This window comes from Marmota monax, unplaced genomic scaffold (assembly GCF_021218885.2).
Source record: "Marmota monax isolate L192 unplaced genomic scaffold, Marmota_monax_Labrador192_F-V1.1 WCK01_AAM20220418_F8-fsc00272, whole genome shotgun sequence".
Lineage (NCBI taxonomy): Eukaryota > Metazoa > Chordata > Mammalia > Rodentia > Sciuridae > Marmota > Marmota monax.
The window spans coordinates 281869-307614 of record NW_026694928.1 but is presented as its reverse complement, the minus strand read 5'-3'; positions in this window follow the sequence as shown (position 1 = coordinate 307614).

The following is a 25746-nucleotide window of genomic DNA, read 5'->3' as shown; positions in this document are numbered from 1 at the left end:
TGGCTCCTGAATTGTGCCCAGCCAGACTGCGGCATTTGGTGGCTCGCATGGGGAGTGACTGAGGGTAAGTGATAAGGTAAACTGCTTGCCCCTGAGGGCAGGGCGAGAGGATGGGTAGCCATTTTAAGATTCCTCTTTTGTTTTGCTTCACTTTTGTTTTAAGTTGCCTGTCCCTGGAGATGAGTGAGATGGAAGAAAAACCACTCACATCTGAGGAAAAACTATTTACGTCTGAGGAACAGATAGGGAGAAAGGACGGATGCACATGTCAGGAGGATAGAAAGGCTATAATGATTTTTTGTTGTTCCATTTTTATTTCATTCTGTCTCGGTTTTGTTTGGTGTCATCTTGTTGGGTTGTATTATAGTAGAAATATGGGATCAGAAATTAGTAAAAAACAAACCGAAAGAGTGTTAAGTAAATTGTTAGAGGAAGGAGGCATCCCAGTAAAATCAAGAGCAGTCAGGGCATACGTTGATACAATACAAAAATGTAGCCCATGGCTTTTTGAGGAGGAGTTGTTGAATATATCACAATGGAACCATCATGGTGAAGATTTAAAAAGAATAGAAAAGAATAGCCCAGGGACTCTGCCAGTTGGCACATTGACATTGTGGGCGTTGGTATCTGGTTTGCTTAGTCCAAAGCCTTCAGTTCAGACAAAGAGAGAGGAAGAAAGCTTAGAGCAGAAAAAACCATTAGGGGGAAAGTTACAAAAGGAGACTGCTACTAACAACTTTCTATCACCAGAGGGCGTAAATGTCCAACTAACAAGGCCACCTCCATATGCTGGGAGGCCCCCAACACCCACAGTTGATAGTTGGGATCCTGAGACAAGATCTCAAGTATTAACATGCCCTGTATTTGAGGTAGGAGGGCAGCAAATTCACCATGCTTTAAATTTCAAAAGAGTGAAGCAGCTAAAAGAGGCTGTAACAACCTATGGTCCTCAAGCACCATTCACTGTAAGCTTGGTTGAATCCATTAACAACTTGAACATGACACCAGCAGATTGGGCTAATATGTGTAAAACTGTGCTAAATGGAGGACAATACCTGTTATGGAAGGTTGCCAATGAGGAATTTTGCAAGGAGATGGCTAGACAAAATGCAGCAGCTGGTTATCCTCAGAGAAATCTAGATATGTTGTTAGGAAAGGGACCTTATGAGGATCAGCAGCAACAAATTGCATATGATCCTGGCGTATATGCACAAAAGACATAAATTGGATAAGGCCTTATCTAGGTATACCAACAGGAGAGTTGGGACCTTTATTTGATATCCTAAAAGGTCCATCAGATCCAAATTCACCCCGAATGTTAACACCTGAAGCAAGAAAGGCATTAAAAATCATTTAAACATATATGGAAAATATGCATTTGGTTACATAATTTTTTCTTTAGCCATTATTGCCGGAATTCCTATCTTCATACCAGTGCCGGTGAAGACAAAAATAAAACCAATCTTCAGCTTCTGCAATAGCCATCACTGAACTTCTTGCAGAACTTGCCTGGACTATGTATCACTTATATGCATTGTGAACTCACTTGTATGCATTGTGAACTATCTGTTGTGGCAGCGACTTGTGGTAGTGTTGGGGTATTTATGCTGATGGTGTCATCGGTGGTACAATTTTTCCAAAAGGAGCCGTCAATTGGCTTGGTGTATCTTCCTCCCTTCTGCTTGTCATAATCGTTCAGCTAAAATTTGGGGGCCAACAGAGGTGAGGCAAAGAACCTCACCTCCCCGCTGGTACAAAGACCTCTCCACAGGTGTGGCTGTATACTGGACCGGTAGTCAGTGACGGGTAAGATCCAATTGCAATGGTACCAACCTAAGACAGGAGGCTGACGCCTTGAGGTCAGCTCATCCGATAACGGGTAAGAACCATATGTACTATTGGACAACCTAAGGCAGGCACGGTCCCTAAGCCACATGCTTGTTGTTTAAACAGAGAGGGGGAGATGTTGAGAGCCACAGCTGAAGGGGCCCCAGCAAACTTTCAGACTGCCAGCTGATGATTGGCTCATAGTGGCCCCAGCAACATCTAGCTGATTGGCTTCTCTGCGGTGATGCTCATTGGGCTGTTTCCTCGCCCTTTCAGACCACGGAGCTGCTCATTGGGGGACTTTTTTTGGCTCCGCCCACGCGACCCAGCCAATCGGCCTCAAGAGCAGGAGGAGTGGGGGAAGTTGAGAGGCTTGTGGGAAGCCAATGGTGGCAGTTGGGCTCTGAGGGTTTTTCCTGAGGAGCTGTTTTGTTTGTCGTGTGTGGTTCTCAAAATAAAGTTCGTTTCTTTTGACAAGTGGCTCCTGAATTGTGCCCAGCCAGACTGCGGCATCCATGTAATCCATTCAATCCATTCATCTATTAATGAGTTAATGAACTCCGGTTCATAACCCTCATGACCCAATTGAGTCACGAAATATCCACTTCTGAACACTGCTATATTGGAGATCAAGCATTCGACACATGAGTCTTTGGGCAACACTATGTATCCAAAGCAAAATGTCAACAAGGTCAAATAAATAAAATGGAGAAGACTTGCCATCTTTGGAACACAGAGCTCTGAGACACACAGGGCCCCTTTAATGGAACCATCCCTATGTTATTTGCTTTAAATATCATGCTGCTATATTCCATGAATAAACTATTTCACAAATAGATACTTTTTAAAGTCCTGCTATTGAACTTTGGTTCACAACTCAAAGGAGAGTCTTATATTATATTACTTACTTACAAAAATATATATTTATGATTTATCTATCTAAAGGCTAAAACAAGTCCTTCTAGCTCCTTTTCCCAGTATCAGAAATTGATTATGACATTCTTAAGACAATGCATTAAATGTGTGTGTGTGTGTAAAGAAAATAAAGTTGACTTGATATATTCTAATTATTCTTATACCTAATAAAGTATCATGCGTAGTACGATGACTCAAATCTTTTCTTGACCATCAGTAACCTCAGAGTTATCCCGGAGGCTCAGGAGGCTGAGACAGGAAGATCACAAGTTCAAAGCCAGCCTCAAAAAAAGCAAGGAACTAAGGAACTTTGTGAGACCCTGTTTCTAAATAAAATACAAAACAAGGCTGGGGATGTGATTCAGTGATCAAGTGCTCCTGAGTTCAATCCCTGGTGCCTGCCCAAAATAATAGTAGTAGTAGTAGTAGTAATGATAATAATAATAATAATAATAATAATAATAATAACAACAACAACAACAACATCAGAATTATCCTTTGAAAAGCTGGGAAAAGTTTCTACCACCCATAGAAGTTGGAAATTGCAGCCAATAAGTAGCATTTTCTGAAAAGTAAGGATTATGTTTCATGCAATCAAAGACTGACTGAATGAATTTCAGTAGACTCAAAGTGTCTGTTTTATACAGTTGCAGTAATAATATCCCACTACTGTCTTATCAATTACATTCTCTTTTAACATCTCAAATCTATCAGACCTCACTTCAATCCTACCCACTCTTAGGTAGCATGTAACATGTATACCAGGCCAGTGGTGTGTTGCTTTGTAACATCATGCCTTGCATAAATTCCTGTTGGACTTAGCTGGAAATTTTCCACTGACTTGAGCATAATCCATATTCCTTGTAGATGGAGCCTGGCCTTTCAAAATTACATAGGCCCTTTCAGGCCTAATCAACTTGGATATATGAGGTTGTAGTTTATGACATAAACTATTAAAACTGCTTTGGTTTCTAAAAACAGGACATTTTAGTCCTACAAATATTCATAAATCAGGCCCCATGTCAGTATGTTAGCAATTACATTAATTGAATATTGACCTTTATAGCAAATCCTTTTAGTGAGGCTACCCATCTCATTTATAAGAGAGTTCGTCCTCCTATAGTTTTATCTTGACTCAAAATAAATGTTACCTTAAGAAATTATTATTTTTCCTCATATTGCTTTCTATATTTACAATGATAATTACTTCTTTAAGCTGATTTCATTTTAGAAATGTGGTACTTCCCTCTATTAGACCTCTCTTTATAGTTCTTTGTTTTTCTGATGTGCTGTCTTTACAGAGCCTTGGTCCATATGACCATTGGGATGACAGTGCTTAGATTGTCTAATTCTTTCCCTGTTTAGTTGCTCTCTTCTTTTGTGTAGGATTATATTTACACAATGATAGGCAAGGAGCATCATACAGAATGGTCCTTTCATGGTACAGTGTCTGCTAGTTCAGGCCTCTGCTGTATAAAATGAGCAGAGGAACTCTTCCGAGCATAAGTAGAATACAAGAAACCTAAGACTGGGAACCAGATCTGTAGATGTTTTTCTTGCCTGAAATTTTGTAGCCTTAAATATTTCTTCCTTTCAGCACAATGGGTGATGGTGCAAAATATATTTAAAGATGTTAAATATTACTTAGCTGGACATTTAAATGAAAATATGCTTGAAAAAATGCCTTTGTAAGTCCTGCTTTGTGAGTGTAATTCCTTCACTAATCATCCTCGTCTTGGTGAAGCAAGGGTTACCTCTCTGATTTCCTTTGATTGCTGGAGATCAGTTTCTATGTGATTTTTCCAGTTTAGAAATATCTGGTGTTGAATAAAATGCACATGTAGAGCTTGGAAAATTATTTCAATTTCCTTACATAAGTCTATTTCTTTAGCTGTTTCATTTCAGATCTTTCTAATCTCATTGCCTCACTTTTCATCCTCAAAGACACCTATTATCACTGGTCATATTCACTTTCTCTGTAGGTTTTTTCAATTGTCGCTTTATTATTTCCCTTTTGCCATATTTCCATTCACCTGTTTGAATCAATGTTTTTCTACCTCTGCTCCAATTCCAATTCTCTCTCTGTGTGTGTGTGTGTGTGTGTGTGTGTGTGTTTCTTATGCAAGTGAACTTCAGTGTTTTCAGTTCCAGAAAAAAAAATTACTTATGTATGTTACTTGACTAAAATTCTTCCCTTTTACAAAATAAAAAGTAATAGCAACAGGAAGAAGAAAAGCCATGGTATAAAGTATACAGGATTATAAAGCGAAGAACAGGACTCAGATCCTGAGGAACTTTAAGCCTGGCTTTGTCATCATATTGGGTATGATTTCATGTTGATCATTGAAATATGACATTCCATATTAATCTACCAGTTTCTATATAACTCTAAAGTTGATTCATGAGTAAATATATATAACTTTAATTATTCAAAATAAAATTCCTTAAGACATAGTCACATAAATTGATAGTGTTTCAAGAAATCACAGTGATGAGAATGAAAATCCAGCAACTCTTCTATTACATGCTTTCCAATCATTAAAATAGAAACTGACATTTATTAACCTTAGTTTTAGTGAGCTGCTCCTTGAATGTCAGATTGGGGATTAGGTAAAGAGAAAAGATACAAGACATTCTTTGTTTTTTATCCTCTGAGCTCACCTGGGTCAGAGGTGATGGATTGTTCTTATGCTAGGTTGTATTAATTTTTTTTTAATTTGTCTTATATTTTTATATGATCTTCCATAAATTTGACAGAGTGAGGCAAAATACAAGCATTTCAATCAAGGCTTATTGGAAAATATGCAACTTTTAAAAAGATCATACCATTAAGGAAATTTCCTACAAAAGTACAAAATATTACTGTAAAAAGTGACCAAGAAATTGTCAGCAAAATGGAAGAGGATCTATCTCTGAGCTCCCATCTCCTGACAAAAATATAAAAAATCAGCAGAAATTATCAGAAACCACTTTTTTAGAGCTCTGGATATTGATCAAGTGTTTATAGCAAGCAGATTAATAGGGAATCTAGAAAAAGGGAAATTAAAGTTGTTAGAAAAACTTTTCACCATTTTTATTTTTTTGTGCATATAACTTAGCTAATATTAGTTACAAGTGAACTGGAAGAAGAAACTGAATATTATGTCCAGATACCAGTACTTTTACTTTTCCACATTTTTCTATTTTGACAGCAGTTTTTAATACAGTATCCTGTGTTTACATTATGGCCTGTAGAATAGCCTGTGTTTACAATATGGCCTGTAGAATTGCAGTCCCTGGTTTTAGAGGGAGGATAAAATATATCTATCTGCAAGTTACTCTATAGATCTATTCTAACCTTGCAGAGTAATTTCTTATACACTATGCTGTATTTTGTCTAACTTAGAAATAATGGCAGAACAAAAAATAAAAGAAGCATTGTTCAAAAACATTTTAAGGAAAAAAACATCACCTATAAATGCCTGAGGCAAAAGATTACAGTTGAAACATAAAATAGACTAAATAAAGTCTGAAAAGTCTGAGAGCAAAAGCTGATGAAGGAATTTCTTCAGGAAGTTAGGTTACTCAAAAACATCCTTGTATATGGAGTAATGTAGAAATCCATACATATTCCCAGGTCAAAAAACATGCTTAGAAAAGATGTGAGAAGACATTTAACATTTACTTCAGGCTTTTTACTAGGGTCAGTGCAAAAATCTGAGTGAGTATTGAAAATCCCAAGCATAGAGATATTTTTAAAGACAGCTGGTAGTTTGGGTTAGTATATCTTTTTCCAGCTTCTTATATTCAAGAAATTATCCATCAAAGTTCTATTTATACACAAATTAGTGAACAGAATATTTAGTGACCACACACGGAAAGGAATACAGTCTGAGAAAATGGATGGAGAAATATATTATTCAAATGGAACATTATAGCCTCAAAAGATTTTTAAAAAGCAAGTGGAGGATAATTATTTCCAATGCTAATATATTATAATATACAAAAGTACAATTTTCAACAACAACAAAATATCACAAGCATGCAAATGAACAGAAAGATATATCAATTCAATGGAGCAAAATAGACTGACACAGATCAGGGAACCCAACTTGGGACTTGTTAAATAGACCATTTAGAACAATAGTCTTAAATTGTTCAAAAAGACTCAGAAGTTATGTCATTGATGGCAAATTAGGAAGCTCCAAATCATATGTACCAATGAAAACACCAAGTAAATGGCAACACGCAGGCCAAAGTAGCTGTGTAAGAGGGGTAGAGATTTGTTTAAAATTTTTAGCAAAAAAAAGAACTCTCCAAAGAAGAAAAAGTCTCAGTATAAGAAGGAAAAAAAAATGGGGTGCATTCTTGTTTTTTTTTTTTTACCACCCTCTATACTTTTCAGCTTGACAAGGCAGGATAGGAAATCACCTAATTATCCATTCTTTTTTTCAGAATAGGTGAAAGAATTGAAACCTTTCTGTAATATTCGAGATTGTTTTATGTCATCAGAAAAGATTTGTTTCCATCTTTCCTGCCTCAGAACACAGATAAGGATGGTGCCATAGTTTTTGTCTCAAGCAGGAGGCCACTGAAAACTGTGATGAGCATTGTGACAATATGAGGTACAGCAAACCTGCAAATTTGTGAGAAACTGGGGCAATAAATTGCAGGCAAACAAATGCAAAAAAGATCTAAGGTCCTGAGAAAAATGAATAGAGAGACACATAGGGACACTAAGACATTTAAAAGCATTCATTTATGTGAGAGAATTAGGAAATACATACAGATTTAGGAAAAAGACATACCAAGTAAACATGAGTAAAAGTCGCAAGCCTTTATGCCAAGGTAAAAATGTTGAGGTTTTCCATGCACAGAGCTAGACTGCAAGGACTGGAGCAGGAGGTTCTTAATTCAAATGTCTACTTTTTTTTTTTTGGCAACAATTGCAGGACTTATAAAGAAACAGGGAAACATGGCTCACACAAAGGCACAGTTTGAAACTGTAGAAATAGCACTAAATACAACACAGTCCTCAGAATTATTTGACAAATAATTTAAAGTAAATGTCTAAAATGTGCTCAGTGAGCTAAAGGAAAACACAAACAGAGGAATAAGAAGAATAAAACTATGCAATAATAAAATAAAATAAAATAACAAGATAACATAGGAGATAAATAGGAATTATAAAAAAGAACCAAACAAATTTTGAAACTAAAAAATACAAACTCTAAACTGAAAATGTTACTAGAGGGATTCAATAGCATGTCCAATGTGTAGACAAATTTTGTTCAGCAAACTTATTGACAAGTCATTTTAAATGATCAAATCTTATGAATAATTAGGCAAATAAATTAAGAAAAATGAACAGATTTTAAGGAATTTGTGCAATGTGTTTAAGCATACATGCATATAAGAGTCCTAATAAGAAAAGACAGAGAATAAATTTTCTTCAACTATAAAATTTGTAATTTTCCTCTGATTAACAGTTTGGGGAAATGATGTTCATATTCGTTAGGTCAATAGGAAATTATAGTGTGTGTGTGTGTGTGTGTGTGTGTGTGTGTGTCTTTTGATATAGAGAAGTAAAGATACACACACACAAATACACACACACAAACATACACACACACATACACACGCATAGAGGGTGGGGGCATATATTTGCTCACTTGGTTATGACTGCAAAAGTTCCAGGATCTGCAGATGAGTTACAAATTTGGAGATCCAAGAGAGCTCAGAGTGTAGTTCCAGAATGAGTATAAATGCTTGAGAACTAGGAGAATCAATGATTTAGTTCTGATCAAAATGTCAGCAGGTTCTACAGACAGAAAAATCTGATATGACATTTTGAGTGTGAAAGCAACAGAAAATTGGCATCCCCCCAAATTTATTGCTCTATGCAGATGTTAAAATGATTGGAAAGTGTAATCTAATTTACTCAGTCCAATTATTTGTTAATCTCATTCAGAAAACTCTCAAAAACATCTAAAATATCATTTGACAATCACACTTGTAACAGGTTTCTGAGTGAAGGGCAGACTTTCATTTTTAATTCTCCATGAATTTTAGTCCTTAAAAAATATCATTTGTTACTGACTTAATCTCATCAGTCTAACAGGGACCAATTCCCTAAATATTGACTAAGCTCATTTAGAAATAGAATAGTATTGCAATAATAGTATATATGCCATAATAAATTATGAATGCATTCAAGGAGAGAATTTTAAAGAAAAAGTGAGGAATATATATATATAAATCAATAATCCTTAGCCAATTTATTAAAAATTGTATAAGTCTGTGTGTCCCTTGTATAAGATTGTGGTTCTAGCAGAGTACTTTTGTGAGTAGTTCTTATTGTCAGGCATATATGCATAAGATCTTCTTCTTTATAACCTTCTGGCTTTATTGATTTATTTTTGGTTAGGGCTTTGACAAAAATGACTCCATTTGTATTCTGATAACTTTCACAGTCTGTTTCAGCTGCTATTACAAAACAGTATAAAATTGGTGACTTATAATGTTATAAATTTATTGCTCACAGTTCTAAAAGCTAGAAGGCTAAGATCTCCAGCACATTTTTTTTTCTATTAAGGGCCACCTCATTATAGATGGCCCCTAATGACCATGTTCTCACAACTGTGGTGGGGGAGGGGTCTCTCTGAGACTTCTTTTTTAAAGGTATTAAATCCCTTGCATAAGAACTGCACCTACATAATCCAATTGCTTCCTAAAAGTCCCACCCACTAATACTATCACCTTGACAGTTAAAATTTCAACATAAAACTTGAAGGGAAAAAATTTATACCCCAGGAGTTTCAGTTTACCTACATGTCATTTTTCAATGAGGGCACATGATTTTTCTGTATTTCTATTATTTCAAACCTAATATAGGTCTAGAGAGTACAGGAACCAAGGGAGGCCTAAAGTCCAGTTTTTTAAGGTGCCACTATCTGAATAAAATTTTCAAACTATGTCTGGTTCAATGTTATACTTTGCTCAAGACTAAAGTCAAAAGAAAAATATTTATAATGGCTTGGATTGCTCTCAACCAGGAAAGAAACAGCACTGTTAATGAGTGTCAGAGTTTATAGAATGGCAGAGGGGTCATTCTTAAAAAAAAAAAAAAAAATCTGGACACTGGCTCGAAGAAGGAGCTTACATGATTCAGTGGTTAAAAAAAAAAAAAGAAGAAGTATCTTTGTCTTCCCTAATATTCTATTTTATATTATTGCATATAATAAATATAATTGATAAAATATTGATATGTTAAATTTAAAATTATTTCATTATAATCATTATCATCTCAGTAAATTTTCCTCTTTCTTGACATTACTTTTTTTGTTCTTTTCAGATATACATGACAGTAGAGTATATTTTGTTATACATAGGTGGAATATAACTTATTCTAATTAGGATCCATCCTTGTGGTTATACATGATGTAGAGTTTCACTGGTTGTGTATTCATATCTAAACATAGGAAATTTATGTCTGATTCATTCTATTGTCTTTCCTATTGCTATCCCCATTCCCTTCCCTTCATTCCCCTTTGTCTGATCCACTGAAATTCTATTCTCCACCCTTCTTGTTGTGTGTTAGCATTCATATATCAGAGAGAATATTTGACCTTTGATTTTTTTGGTATTGGTATATTTTACCTAATATAATAGTCTCAGTTTCAACCATTTACTGGCAAATACCATAATTTTATTCTTCTTTATGCTTGAGTAATATTCCATTATATATATATATATATAACCTTTTCTTTATCCATTTATTTGTTGAAGGTCACCTAGATCAGTTCCATATCTTAGCTATTTTGAGTTGAGCTGCTATAAACACTGATGTGGCTGTCACTAAGGTATGCTGATTTTAAATCCTTTGGGTATATACCGCGGAGTGGCATGACTGGATCAAATGGTTGTTCCATTTTGAGTTTTTTGAGGAATCTTCATACTGCTTTGCATAGTGATTGTATCAATTTGCAGTCCCACCAGCAATGTGCTGGAGTATTTTTTTCCCCACATCCTCACACACATTATTTTTTACTTGTATTCTTAACAATTGCCATTCTGACTGGAAATGAGATGGATTCTCAGTGTAGATTTGATCTGTATTTCTCTAATTGCTAGAGATGTTGGATTTTTAAAAAGATATTTATTGTTTCATATATTTCTTCTGAAGTGCCTGTTTAGTTCCTTTGTCCATTTATTGATTGGGTTATTTATTTTAGGGATGCTACATTTTTGTTTAGTTTTTTTTTTTTTTTTTTTTAATACCAGGGATTGAACCCATGGGTGCTTAACCACTGAGCTGCACGCCCAGTCCTTCATATATTTTAGTTTGACACAGGGTCTCCCAAAGTTGCTCAGGACCTCACTAAGTTGCTGAGGCTGTCTTTGAACTTGCAATTCTAATGCTTCAGCCTCCTGAGCCCAGCTGGTGTCAAGTTTTTTGAGTTCTTTATATATCCTGGAGATTAGTGGTCTAGCTGAGGTGCAGGTAGCAAAGATTTTATCCCATTCTTTAGGCTCTATCTTCATGCTCTTGATTATTTCCTTTGCTCTAAGACGCTTTTAAGTTTTCTTTTTTGTTTGCATTCTCCAGAAAAAAAATGGCCCTAGTAAGTTTTTCTGTGTAACAAAAGATTTCAAAAACAATTTGCTAGTAAATATATTTTCTACAATCTAAATTTCTTCCGAAGGAAGACTGTGTGATATCAAATTCTAATTCAGATGGTTCACATAGTATTTACAAGGAGTTTATGATAGCTTAACCTTTAAATTTAACTTTTCATTTTCTCCTTTTCCACAAATAGACTTAATGTTACTTGTTTCAAATGAATATTATTTGACAATAGCTGAATTCATTCATTCTTATTAGACAATATAATTCTAAACCCCAAAGTGTTGGGAAAAATATTTAACCAAATCACAAAAAATGTGTAATAAAGTTTTACCCTATTATAAATGTATTGTCAAATCAGTTTTAGAACTACTAATCTCTTAATGCAGTTAATATTTTTGTACTCTAAAAGAAAACTTTTAGAGGATAAGTTATTGATCATTAATATTATTATTTTATATGTTCTTGAGTGCAAAAGAGTGGGAAAGCAAATAGAATTTTAAATGCTTCAAAGTAGTAATCCTAAATGAGATTGCTAATAACTCTCCTAGTCATATTTACTTTTCAATGTTATCACCAACTTTGTCAGAGAAACAGGAATTTCAGTGCCAATGCAAGTGTCATGGTAATGTACCAACAAACAAGGTTAGAGCTACTGGTGTTTGCTCTTAAATATTTAAGTTAATGTATCCATTTTTCTGGTGATTTTAATAGACTATCAATTAGTATTTACATATTCATTACAAACTAACCTCAAATAATAAATAAATGAATACACTTTGTAAATATAAAAGAATATTAGGAAAACCAAATACTTGACCATCCATTCATACAACATATATAAGATTATTAACTGGACATACTTTTCACTAAGCTGAAAGATTTCTTACTTCTGAGATAACAGAATAACAAGAATATACCAATAAGGCTAAACCTTAAAATTTTTATAGCATAGGAACAAAGAATTCTTTTTAACTAAATATTTAATAAATTACATTTTTTTAATTTGTTCTAATTAGTGATACATGACAATAGAATATATTTTGACACATTATACACAAATGGAGCACAACTTTTCTTTTCTCTGGCTGAACACGGTGTAGAGTCACATGGGTAGTCATATAGGGTAATATGTCCATCTCATACTGTTATGGGGAGTGGCTTCATAAAGCACTCTAAGTCCAAATTCAAATCAAAAGAGAGCTTACCTGTCCAGGGACTGTCAGCCATCAGTAGAGACTCAAGCTCTATGGGAAGACAGTAGCTTCCTGGTCCCCCCAAGGAGAATATAAGGACAAAAACCAAAACTCAGCAACTTGCTTATCATTATATAAGTTAGCCAATCACAGATATTAAGACATTAATAAGTGGGACCTGTGGGCTCTAAGCAGGACTGGAATTTTCTAGTAAGCAAGCAAGCAATAAACAGAAGCTAAAAAAAAAAAAAAAAAAGCATTAGCTTTGCAGTTCAATTGACCACAGTCCCGGGTTCAAGTAAGAGCTAAACACGGGTCAGTGGGGTGGGAATCTACTTCAAAGTCAGGTAGACGCACAAGGGCATTCAAACCCAGGATGTAGCTCACCACAACCACTGCTGCATCCTGAGTAGGGTACAACTTGTGGGGTACAAAGTATAGAAAAACATTTTTTTAAATAAGAAAACAGCTTTAGTTTCTAGTTCCGAGAAATGGGTCATGCAATTCTCTCTTCACGAGGACAGTAACAAAGAATCTAAGATGGAGTTTCTATAGTCACATCTTTTTACTCAAATGATTACAGTGACCCTATTCCCGTAATCCCAGCAAAGCGGGAATTGTTGCAAGTGACTAATGAGTCTCTACCAGATCAATTGCTTTCCACACTCAGTACTAGTAACTTATTTGATACCTGCTTAAAACTACAGTTATCTTATGGCCTACACATACATTTTCATCTGTCATTTTACTAATATCTATAAACCCTATGTTCTTTATCCTCTACAAGGCTACAAGATCAAGTTGCTATGTTAATCAAACCTTATCAATATTAACCTACTTGCTTATTGATTATTCTATCTTGCCTTATACCTATAACCTATATCTATGACTTATTGATTATACTGGTAGCACACAACAGAACAATACCACCATCCTTCCCATCTCCATACCCCTTCCCCTCCCCTCACACTTTCTGCCCAATGAAAAGTTCATAGAATTTGTCAGTGTGACTAATGTGCCTAATTTGTACTTAAAAAATTAGAAGACATTCAACTGGAGGCTTTGATTGAATTATAATGGCTGCTTGTCAGCCATGCTGTAAAGCACTTTAAATAATAAGGTCATGTTAAAAAACAAAAGCTTGTATTGGTGTTTGTGTCTTCAGCTAAGGGCTGCTGTGTAGAGAGAAAAATTGATAGAAGGAGTGTAGAGAGGCAGCTGATTTGAGGTCAGCAGAGTTTTGTCAGGGGTTGTGTGTGTATGTGTGTCGGGAGTGTGGGGGGGGGTGAGAGAGACATTGAGAGAGAGGGAGAGTGAGAGAAAGAGAGATGTTGATCGACGTTGTTGCCTGTGTTGAAACAAAATCCCAGCCCATAGTTCAAATGAAAGGGATAGATATGAACTTCTCAGAAGAAAGAGGAGATAGGTCATCCTGCCTTATCAGCCCTGGGAGGTTTCAGGGCAAGTTGAATTGAAACACTAACAAGTAAACAGGGCAGAAGCTCCTTCCCCAAAAATTGAAAGTTAGAGCCCAGTTTATGGAAGGAGTTTCAGGAGCTCAACTTGCATATTTCTGGCTTAGGACAATAGAGTAATCCCAGAATTTCATCTTCTAGACAAGGTCTTATATTATAGTGCCATTTATTTTCTCAATGACTCAGACTATAGTGTGTTGTGAGCCTATATAAATGAGCCTAACCCCTCAGTTAGGCTGGGGTTCAAAAGGTCTGATAACAGGCAAGAAGTAAATTGATGTACTCTATTAGTTATATGAGAGATTTAGAGATTTATAGGAAAAACTGAAAGCATGAGTTGTGTGCCCTCTCACCAAACCCATTCCTTTTCCAAAGATATTCTTTCCTCATTGTGTTTGATTAATTGAAGCACTATGCACTTCCTCTTCGGAGCTGGAGACCTGGATGGTCTGTAGACTGCCAATTCTCCTAATTCTTCAGACCTAGCTGGTTCCTAGTCTTGTTAAAACCTATTTCCATCATATAGCAAAAATTGCTCTGCTTTTTTTCCCATCATTCCTATTGTCAAACTCAACCTGGGTTAGAAGTGGAGGGTTGCTGGGTGTACTCAGGAACATGGGTTTTCATTCATATTGATTTATATCATATTTAGATAAGCCTTGGGACAACAGACTTTAGAGTTGAAGCTGGAACGAGTTGAGACCTTTAAGACTGTAGGATGGAAGCAATGTGATTTTCAAGCAATAAGGTCATAGATTTAGGGAGAGAGGCAGAGTGGAATGCTATGGGATGAATCACATCCCTCCAAAAATTCTGATTTTGAAGTTGTATCTCACAATTGACTCCACTTGGAGACAGGTCCTTTAAGGAGATAACTAAGGATAAATGAAGTCATAGGGTCAGGGCCCTTATCTGGTATGATTAGTGTACTGACCAGAAGAAGAGCACACAGTGAGATGGTGGCTGCCTACAAGCCAAGAAAAGAGACTTCAGAGAAAAATACTACCCTGCTAGACCATGGACTTGAATGTCGAGCCTCCAGAACTTTGAGGAAATATTTTTGTTATTGTTGTTTAAGCTGGCATTTTGTATTTTGTTAGAGAGCTTAAGCTGACTGATGCAGATTTTGGAAAATAACATAGTTCCCTGTCCTTGCCTATTACCATATCCCTACACTAACATTGTCATTTGCCATCTAAATTTCTCACACCTCTTCAAATAAAATGCAAACTTTTTTTTTTTTTTTTTAAATGTGTCCTTTCTATCTGGCATTAGCCTTTTTTCATTTTTGCCTCTTAACAAATAGTTGCTTAATCCCTTAAGACCCAGATAAATTTCTTCCATCAGTCTAAAGCCATTTGGTCAATTCCTCATTTTATTTTTCAAATAAATCTATTGAACATTTAAATCATGAGATTGTTCATTTACAGGTCTATTTTCTTTGCATTAGACTATGAGTTTCTTGGTACAATATTCTTGAATTTGAACAGACCTATATTCAAACTCTAACTCTGGCAGATTATCTTTCTAAGTTAAACTCTCCAAGTAAATTGAATATGATAATAACTACTTGCTATGTTAACATGAAGTTTAATTGAGATCACATATTTCAAGTACCTGTCAACATATTCAATAGTAATAATGTTGTTTTAAAAATTTATTAGCAAAACATAAGCATTGCCCTATCTTCAGTTGGCAATAATTGTAAAAATGAGTAAATATATTAATGCAGCTTGGAAGCAGTGATAGAAACAACTTTAAGAAAGAAAACCAATATAGACAGGAAACTAGAAGTGACTCTGAAGGATTATAGGAAACAAGGTCTGCCAGTCATAATGGTGAGCAGTTGAGTTTTAAAGTAAATAGTTGGTCTGGTTTCCCCCACACTTCAAACACCAGTAACAGGTTTTTGCATTGTGTGTATATTGTGTTCTTTATTGAATTTAATGTCCCACCTACTCATATCACACATTCCTGAAACTCATTTCCCTAAACTAATTTAAAAGACAGTTGAGGTCTCAAGGAGAGTCTGAAATTGATTAACTTTTTTAAAATTACAAACAAGTAAACAGCATTTGAAGACAGTGGAATAGAGGCCAATATTGGCTGACAGAACAGATATGTTAGAAGGTAGAGTTTTCAAGTTTGTTTTTTGAACAAGTAGAGTACTTTACTTACTTCAAAAGAAATTCACTTAAATTTTCAATGATATTAAGTTAGCTCACAGATCTATGCATAAGGGAATATTTTATAGCTCTCAAAATTTTCAAAAAACGTTTAATAGTTTTTCCTTCTTCTGGAAGTATCAACTAACATCTTATATCTAGCCTATTTTCACTTCTATGCTTGTTTTTAATATCACACTTATCGCATTACATTTAATTGATTCAGAGTATTGATGTTGTGTAGGCTGAACCACATATTTTCAGTATTTTATTACCTGGATGTTACTGGATAGCACAGGCCACTCAAAAGTTTTTTGAGCAAAATTTAAGGTGTGCAAGTAAAAGAACGGTTGCATTGTCATGCACAGATACTGTGGCTAGTGTGCTTGCTGCCTCTCCTCATTGACATGAGCCAGCACTCAGGCCTGTGATAGCTTCATCTTTCCCTGGTCCTCCTCCAGCTACTCCAACTTTTGGGATAATTGTTTGTGTCTAGCTACATGGTGAAGGGCCTTGGTTTCTGCAGAACACCCTTACCAATGAAGTCTGTGAAAAAAGAATTTACACAAGTTTTAATTCATCCTCTTGGGCTTCAGTTCATGCTTGGGAATTCCAGCTAGTTCTCCCCAATTCACACACACTTTAAAACTCTGCCTCCATCCTTCTCTCCAAATTGTTTGTCCTGTGAACCTCGTGTGCCATCGTCAAACCCGAAGATCACAGCTTTAGCATCATTGCTTGATCAACTCCTACAACTGCACAAGGCCAAGGAACTAACAAATTATTTCATAGATATGTGTGGATCACATATCTATGTGATACATAAACACATACCCACACATGCATACTTCCCATAGGTTAAGCATCCATAATTTATTTATTTATTTGGTTTTTGTACTTTGTATTTTTAAATTAATTTTTAAAATTTAACAGACTTTATTTTCTTAACAGTTTTAGGTGTACAGAAAAACCTGAGAAGAAAGAATAAATACTTTACATAAAAAATACCCCCTTATATTCCCTACCCCGAAACTACCCATTCTCCACTATTATAATATTTTTTTATTGTGGTACATTGGTTACAATTAAAGAGCTAATATTGATGCATCATTATTAAAGTCTCTAGTTCACAAGAGTTCACTCTGTGTTGTGCATCACATAGGTTTTGACGAAAGAATAATTATATTTATCTACAATTTCAAAACATATTACAAAATCTGAAATGTTCTAAAATCCAAAACATAGTGAGTGATGACATAATACTGAAAGTGAAAAAATTAGCACCTCACTTTAAATTGCAGATTGCAGTCCAAACATATGTACAGCAAAATTTTGTTCCTTACTTTATATGGCAGGTTGTGTCAAAACAAAGGCATGCTAAAAGTGGAGTATATAATTACCTTTAGGTTATATATATACATATAAACCACAAATAAACTACATGTTTAGACTTGGGCCCCATCCACAAATATCTTATTGTGTATTTGCAAATATTCCAAGATACAAAAAGTCTGAAATCCAAAACACTTAGCGCCAAGCATTTAGGATAAGGAATACTGACCTATACGCACATGTATACACACATATGTAATGTATATTTATCAGAAAAGCTGAAGAACCAAATATATTTGTATAAATATGTATAAATGCACATATTTATGGCTATCAGCATACCCTCATTATAATCACTGTGAACTGCTAAGGATAAGAACTCTAGGGAACTGTGTTTATATCACTCTGTTACCAAGAAGTAACATATTTCCAGATTCTTAGTGGATGCTACACAAACATTTAAAAATACATTTTAAAATAAGAGACAACTACAAAATGCAAAAACTGGAAAATTTTCCCCAGGAAAATTCTTACAACATAAAATAATGTAAGGTTTATATATAAGAAAACATAACCTAGAAGTATCCATATAAGACAACTAATTTTTACTTAACCTTTGACATATAAAATGCTTGACTTAGGAAATAAGCCAGTGCCAAGGTGCTGATGTATAAATCATTTGAACTCACATGGTCATGAAAGCTATAGGCATAAATGAAAATAAATATGGTGAACATAATCAAACATTAGTGTTTAAAACTTGGGGTAACCAATATTTAGAGGCAAATGAACAGTCCCAAAACGAGACATAGAATGAAGGCTGGAGAGGCTGTTGGAGAAATAAATTTTAAAAAGAAAGAAAAGATAATAGTATAATAAAAGTAAAATGAAAAGGAGTGATTAATAGATTTAAATATAGCAGAAGGAGCAAATGAAGAAAACATGGAGGAGTTTTTGTTCAGCACACGTTTACAGAGCCTAGAAAGAAGCATTTATTGGAGTGGTAACTGCAAAATCCAGATTTCATTGACATATTGAGTCAACTAGCAGCAGGACATTGAAGATGTTATGTAAACTAGTTCTTTAAGAAATATATTTTTAAAAGTAAAAACAGAGAGAATGCAACATGCTACAGTTCCAGAGTCAGTAATTTTTCTTTTTGTATTTTAAAGCTTAGAAACTATTGAGAATATATATTCTTTATTAGTAGAGGTTAAAAAAAAAGAGAGAGAGGAGAATGTGAAAGACTTTGAAATGTAGAAAAATTTAATAGAGAAACATCTCAGATGCCTCAAGGAATTAGTTATAAAGCATTGCAGTTTTAGGAGGTTAAATAATAAAATCCCTCTCCTACACCATTCTAACTTAGTTAGCATCATCCATGGCAGAAAAAGCTGACATTCTATATACCATTTTATATGGCAAAATAATAAATACCTAAAATTATTATTCAGGAGGGCTGAGGCTGTAGCTTTGTGATAGAGCACTTGCCTCGCAGGTGTGAGACCCTGGATTCAATCCTCAGCACCAGAGTAAAATAAATTAATAAATATATTGTGTCCACCTACAACTAAAAAAAATTAAAATTACTATTCATGATTCTTATCATAATGGTTTAATTTAGATGTAATCCTGATTAAACTATTAAAAAATATAAAAATTAGAGGCATCTGCTGCTCAGCTGAATGAAACCTTTAAAACAGTGGTTGTCATGAAAAACAATTCAAATAATTCACCAAGTAAATAAATACTATGGTAAGAGTACTCTTCACGAAATAAACAAAGGGATCATAATAATCATGAGCAGTGTGTAGACTTTGGGTTCTGAAATAAACACTTTATTTAAAAAGTAACATGTTTTTAAACATCCACATGTGTTTGAATATGAATCGCATATTTTTTGGATGAAAAAAACCTAAATTTTGTCATTTTTAGACACAATCATGGCGCTGAGGTCTGTAGGAGACTGTTATTAGAAAATGTTTGGTTAGTTCGTCAGGAATGAAATGTCAGGATATAAACAGGTAGATGAAGACAGAATTAGCAGATGTGGCAAAATGTTGTCACTTGGTAAGTTCTGATAAGAAGTGTATGTGTTGCTGTTACTTAAATTTTCCCTAGTTTCCTGAGTTTTCAAAATAAAGCAATGGAGGAATATAAAATCTCTGCCTTCTCCCTTTCTGAGCTATGATATCAATTGAGACATGGAGTAAGATGTGGAGAGAAAAAAGCCATTAATAAGGAGAACTTGCTGTTATTCACCAATTCTGTATTTGTCCTGTGTGCTAAAATTTATTTGTAACTCCCCATATTGACTCTTGTGGCATTTTCATGGTCTTTCACTGACATTCGCAGAGCACTGAAAAACTTGAGTTGTCAAACATGAACATTCCCCACTGAGATGGTAAAAAGGGATACTCTGCCTTATTGTCTCAGTTCAGACTATGAACAAGTGTGCTTTCCATGATCTATGTAGAGCTCTGGTTCTCAAATTTACATACTTTTGTTAGTGATGTCACTGTTTACAATGCCCCCTAAGTATAGTGCTAAAGAACTATCTAGGATTCCCAAGTATGCCTTATGGAGAAAATAATGTGTCTTAGATAAAGTCTGTTTAGGCATGAGCTATGGGGCAGTTCTCTGTGAGTGCAATGCTAACAAATCTAAAAAGTAAATATTGAATAGGATGTCCTCAAACAAAGATATATGTACAACAAGGCTGTATCTTGTGATTAGAGGTCCACAGGAATTGCATGTCCCTAAGAGAAATGGCTCAGTCCTCACTAATTCAGTGTTCACAGCCACTCTATGGAATATAATTACCGTGAATATGAGGACCAGATATTCAGTCAATTAAATGGGGCTTTGGAGTCAAATGGGCTTGCATTTACCTGAATTAGGTTTTTATCCACACAATCACTCTCTTTCCTCATCCCAACCAGAACACAGAAAAGGACAAGAACAGGATGGTCAGTCTTGAAAAGCACAGATGCCAGGTTGAAGGAGCAAGCGCATCAGTACAATGGCTTCCTGCCAAGAAAAAGGCAAAGTCAAGGAGGGACCTCATTGTCCTTTAACACAAAACACTGGGAGTTTTTTGTTTTGTTTTGTTTTTCTATTGAAAGACTTCAAAAATGTTTGATAGTGTATTTATTTTTTTAATATTTATTTTTTAGTTTTTTTAGGTGGACACAATATCTTTATTTTTATGTGGTGCTGAAGATCCAACCCAGTACCTCAAGCATGCCAGGCAAGCACGCTACTATTGAGCCACATCCCCAACCTTGATAGTGTGTTTCTATGATTATAGACATGGTTATAAATCTGAGGCCACTAACGTAAGTGTGTCCCTCCTCCAGTGGAAGGACAGGCCATGGGTAACAAGTATGGTGGACCAAACATGGTGCCCTTCTGCACCAGTGATGGGCTGGCCAAATGCAGTGACAGATGGAATAAACTACCTGAGAGTGCTTACAGCCCAAAGTCCCCAGAGGTCCTATGCATCCGTATGGCCATTTTGTGGTCAGGTCAGAGGCCCCAGGGGCTTTGTCTCTGAATCTGGGCTTCCTCTGTGAGATCAGAGACTTGGTCTTCACAGGTGTGGATGATGGACTGGGCCCCTGACAAGGTCTGCTCAGATTCTGGTTGGACAACAGAGGAATTTAACAGAAATTTGCCCCTGTGTTAGTTTTTCATAGCAGGCATTTCCAGGGAAGAGTTGTGCCACAGGTTTCTGCCCACGGTACTTATATCCTCTTCAAGGAGGCAAAGTTCTAGAATGCCTCAGGCTTCCTCTATGGCATAGAGCACAATCCAGGATGGAAAATGTTGGGTTTTATTATCTATGAGACTGTTTCATATTTATATGTACTTTAGGCAGAAAGACTGCAGTACACTTGGCTTTATACCTAGATATTTAATATAAAAAAAACTCCTTCTTACTTAATTTTAAGAGTAGTAAAGTGGCATTTAATTCAGCAGGGTCACTCATGAGGAGGTAGGTAGCTTCCCTCTGGGTCTAAGACAGAAATTAGTCTTGAGATCTGGGTTATGCTAACAGCTGGCCACTACGGGCATAGGCTGCACCCTCCTTGACATTCAGAAGCCCCCTTATCCCCTTTAGCTGAAGAGGAAACATTCCAAGATCCCAGTGAATGCCCCAAACTACAGAGTACCAATTTCTTGCATATGATGATCCTCCTGTACCTTTGAGGAAGTTTTATTTATAAATTGTGCACAATAGGAAATTAACAGTAACAAATAATGAAACAAAAATATTAACAATATACTATAATAAGGTTATTTGAATATGATGTCTCTTTCTCTGCAAACATCTTATTGTTCTGAAATCCCCTATGATCTTTTTACTTTCCTTATTATGTAGACAAGTTTCACCTAAAGGAGGCACCTTAGGGCTTCCCTTAGTCATACACAAATTACAATACCACTACTCTCCTGCCTTGGGACCACTGTTAAATAAAATAAGCATTACTTGAACACAAGCAACTACCATGCCATAACAGTGGATCTGATAGTCCTGATTGGCTACTAATTGAGCAGGAGGAGTATGCTACGGTGGACAACTGGACAATGGAAAGATTCATGTTCCAGCAAGATGGAAAAGGATGGTGCAAAATTGCATTCCACTACTCAGAACAATGTGAAATTCAAACTGATGAATTATATTAGAAAATTTCCATTCAATATTTTTTAAGTACTGTTGACTGTGGATAACTGACACTTCAAAAATGAAGCCATATCTAAAGGACTACTACATAGGAAATTTAGAGAATTTATTCAGCATATGTTTTCTCTGGCTCTTCTCCACCCCTCCCCGCAAATTTTATATTTATATCCTGCAGTATATATTCATTAAAGAAGCAAGTGACAGTTACGTATTCCTTAGTGGAAAGAAATAATAGGCTTGAATTCATCATCATAAACACAAATCATCCTACATAAAAGAGATTTTTTTTCTTATTTGATATGACAGAAAAGGCTAATTGCCTGCCCACTGCCAATATCACACCACCCAAAACACACACACATACACTCACCCATCTCATTCTATCACCTTTTACCTTATATCAGAAACGTGCATGCAGATGACCAGGATTGACAATTCACTACCCTGCTTCACGGGTCATGTGGAGGAGTTTACCAAGGAGCTTCCGGAAGAGATTTTCTTCTTTAGTAAACAGTTGCCCTCACTTTTGTTTGTGCTGGGAACTGCCACACTTCTATGCCCATGAGAAAAACATGGCCAGATGCAGATGCAGGGCAGATAAACAGGCAGTGCTTGGTTCCTGAATTCATCAACCCAAGTTCCACCCACTTCTGGATTTCTGGATACAAGAGTTAATGAACTCTTATTATTGCCCTTCTTGTAACTGGATCGTCTGGTACTTGCAGCTGAAAGCAATTTTATGATTCAATTTGTCTTTTGTAAGAAAGAACAAAAGGAAATAGAGCAAGAACAGATAACTTGCTTTATTTGCACATTTGCCTAATATCAGTGATTACCATGATGTATGAGCACATGTATCTCTCAGGTTGAAGCACAGTCTCAGTAACCAGAAAGAACATATTCTATTTATAAATTTCTTGGTCCAAAATTCTACTTTAAAAATGACCAAATGACCCTGAAATGTTAGGTAATGTGTCTATTCATTCCCAAAATATACTCAATAGAATACAATGACTACATGGAATATTTTGATAATGTTTTAAATGTTTATCATAGGAATATGTTCATGGAAGAAGTAATGATCACTCCACCAAGTGTGTGTGTGTGTGTGTGTGTGTGTGTGCATGTTTGTGTGTAAATAAAAAACTGGCAGTAATACTTTACAAAGTAAATTAAAGTCATAATCAGGGAGAGAAAAATTGCACAGACTCTAATGCTTAGCATACAGGAAAAAATGTCTTTTAAACCACATAGATGAACAAAAGCCCTTTAGAAGCATTTAGACTGCGAAGCCTCACATAAAAGTTTGAGGTTTTTGAAAGCAGTCTTTGTTATCAAAGAATTTATAATACTGGATTACTACTATACTTCTTGAGAGATCTTTTTTGTCAACTCTTTCAACTTATTTTTCATTGTCTTTTCTCTTAATCCTCCTAAATTCTTGGACTTTTCAAAATATTTCCAGTTTTTAAAAAAATTAAAGTTAATGATGCCTGTACTATTTAAGATTTGTCTTTAACTCCTTTAATTTCCTTCCTCCCTCCTTTTCTTTTCCTTTTTCTTTTTTTCCTATTATCTCTGAGCTACACATCAAAGACGAAAAGGATATCTACCTACAAAACTGCAATGAGACATATATATATATATCTCTCTATATATATATCTATATATATAGATAGATAGATATAGATATATATATATATGAGAAATCTTCTATTTCCATCTGCTGTTTTATATCTTAGTTTTCAAGATAGAATCACATTTGACTTTTCCTCTTGGCCATCTTTAGGAATTGTTGAACTTGGAATTATAAAACTTTCAGCTCTACTTAAATGCAGATCTAGAGTCAATATAACAAAAATATTTATATTCTTTTGAGTTATTTATACACAATGTATTAGGTTTCGAAAACTATAAAGTGGTCTTACTTTTTTAGTCTTGTTAAGTCTTATATAATAGTTTTTGATTTTTAAGTATCATTGAAGATTGGTCATCTTACCTGTGAGTTAGGAGGAGACTACCCATTCAGGTTGTTACTCCATCATTTAAACCTTTTGCCAATTGAGAATACTGTTGTATTTAATCCATAATTTTCACTTATATAGTAATTTTAACTATTGTTCCTAAGATTCACGAACTCCCTTGTGTCTCAACATATCATTGTATGAGTGATTCTATTGATTTTTAGAGTGTTACTTCAACTCACAAACCCAAACTTTCGTGGTTAATTTCATATTGTTTTACTTTATTTTCTATTATTGATGAACCAATTTTTCCCTTTTATTACTTTGTAAATTCCTAAGAATGGAAACCATGACAATTGTGGACCCAAACTTCTAGGCAGAAATTCAACCAAGTGATGCTTATGATGTACCTTACCATGATATATGGAGGCTTTAGTAGCCTTCTCAAGCATTTATGAACACATATATCTTTTTGGGTTCTCTAACTCGCTTTATACCAAGAAAAACATGTGTGTGTGTGTGTGTGTGTGCGTGTGTGTGTGTATGCACATACTCATGCACACATTCCTTCGTCACACACTTAGGAAGGGGTAGAGGTGGGCATCAATTGAAGGGGCTTATCTCAAGGCCAGGATTTTCCTCCTTGGAAGAATCACCTGCTAAGTCACCTGAGTGACCGAAAGAATACAGGGTCAGATTGAATGAAAAGTAATCAGACATTAAAGTTCTTTTGAAAACCAGTGTAAGAAAAAAGCAACCTCATGGGAATTGAGCCAAGTTAGAAGCAAAATCTTCATAAAGACAATATTAGAATTTCCAGTAAATCATGAAAGGTGCTATGCTTAGACCTGAACAGAGTCTAAGACATGCTTAGACAATGTACACAGCAAGGTGCCACATCTTACATTTCATGTTGGTAACACTGAAAAGGACTGTAATCTAAGACGTTAAAAAGATTTGGAGTACTGTATCTATGACTATTAGTGCAGAGTGTTTGCTAGTTTGTTTAATAAGAAATTAAAAGTCTAGAAATCTATTTTAGTAACATGCAAATGAGGACATAGTGACTTATTTATAAAGGTATTTCTTGCAGCAATTGGTTATAGTAGGAATAAATAATTAAATAACGTAAACTATTTAGAGTGTATAAGGAAACAGTACATTCATAGGTTATTATGCAAATGTAATAAAAACCAGAGATGTATAGATATGGCCTTGGAAACATTGTCAATATATGTTATTGGATAAGAAAAAGAAAAAGACAACACAGGTGTCCTCTTGTTCTATCCTTCACTATCTTTATATGCACAATCACACACATAAACATATGCACATGTATTTATGATCTTCTAGAATAAAAATTGGCTTCAACAAACAAATTGTAACATGTGTTTTTACATGCTTGAGAGGAAGGTCAAAATATTTACATCTCTACATAAAGGAATGGGAGTGGGATTGTTAATTTTATCTTTTGTCCTGATACTTTGCATAATTTGGTTCTGTAGTTGAGTCTATCAAGATAGATAGATAGATAGATAGATAGATAGATAGATAGATAAATGAATAAACAACCACAGCAA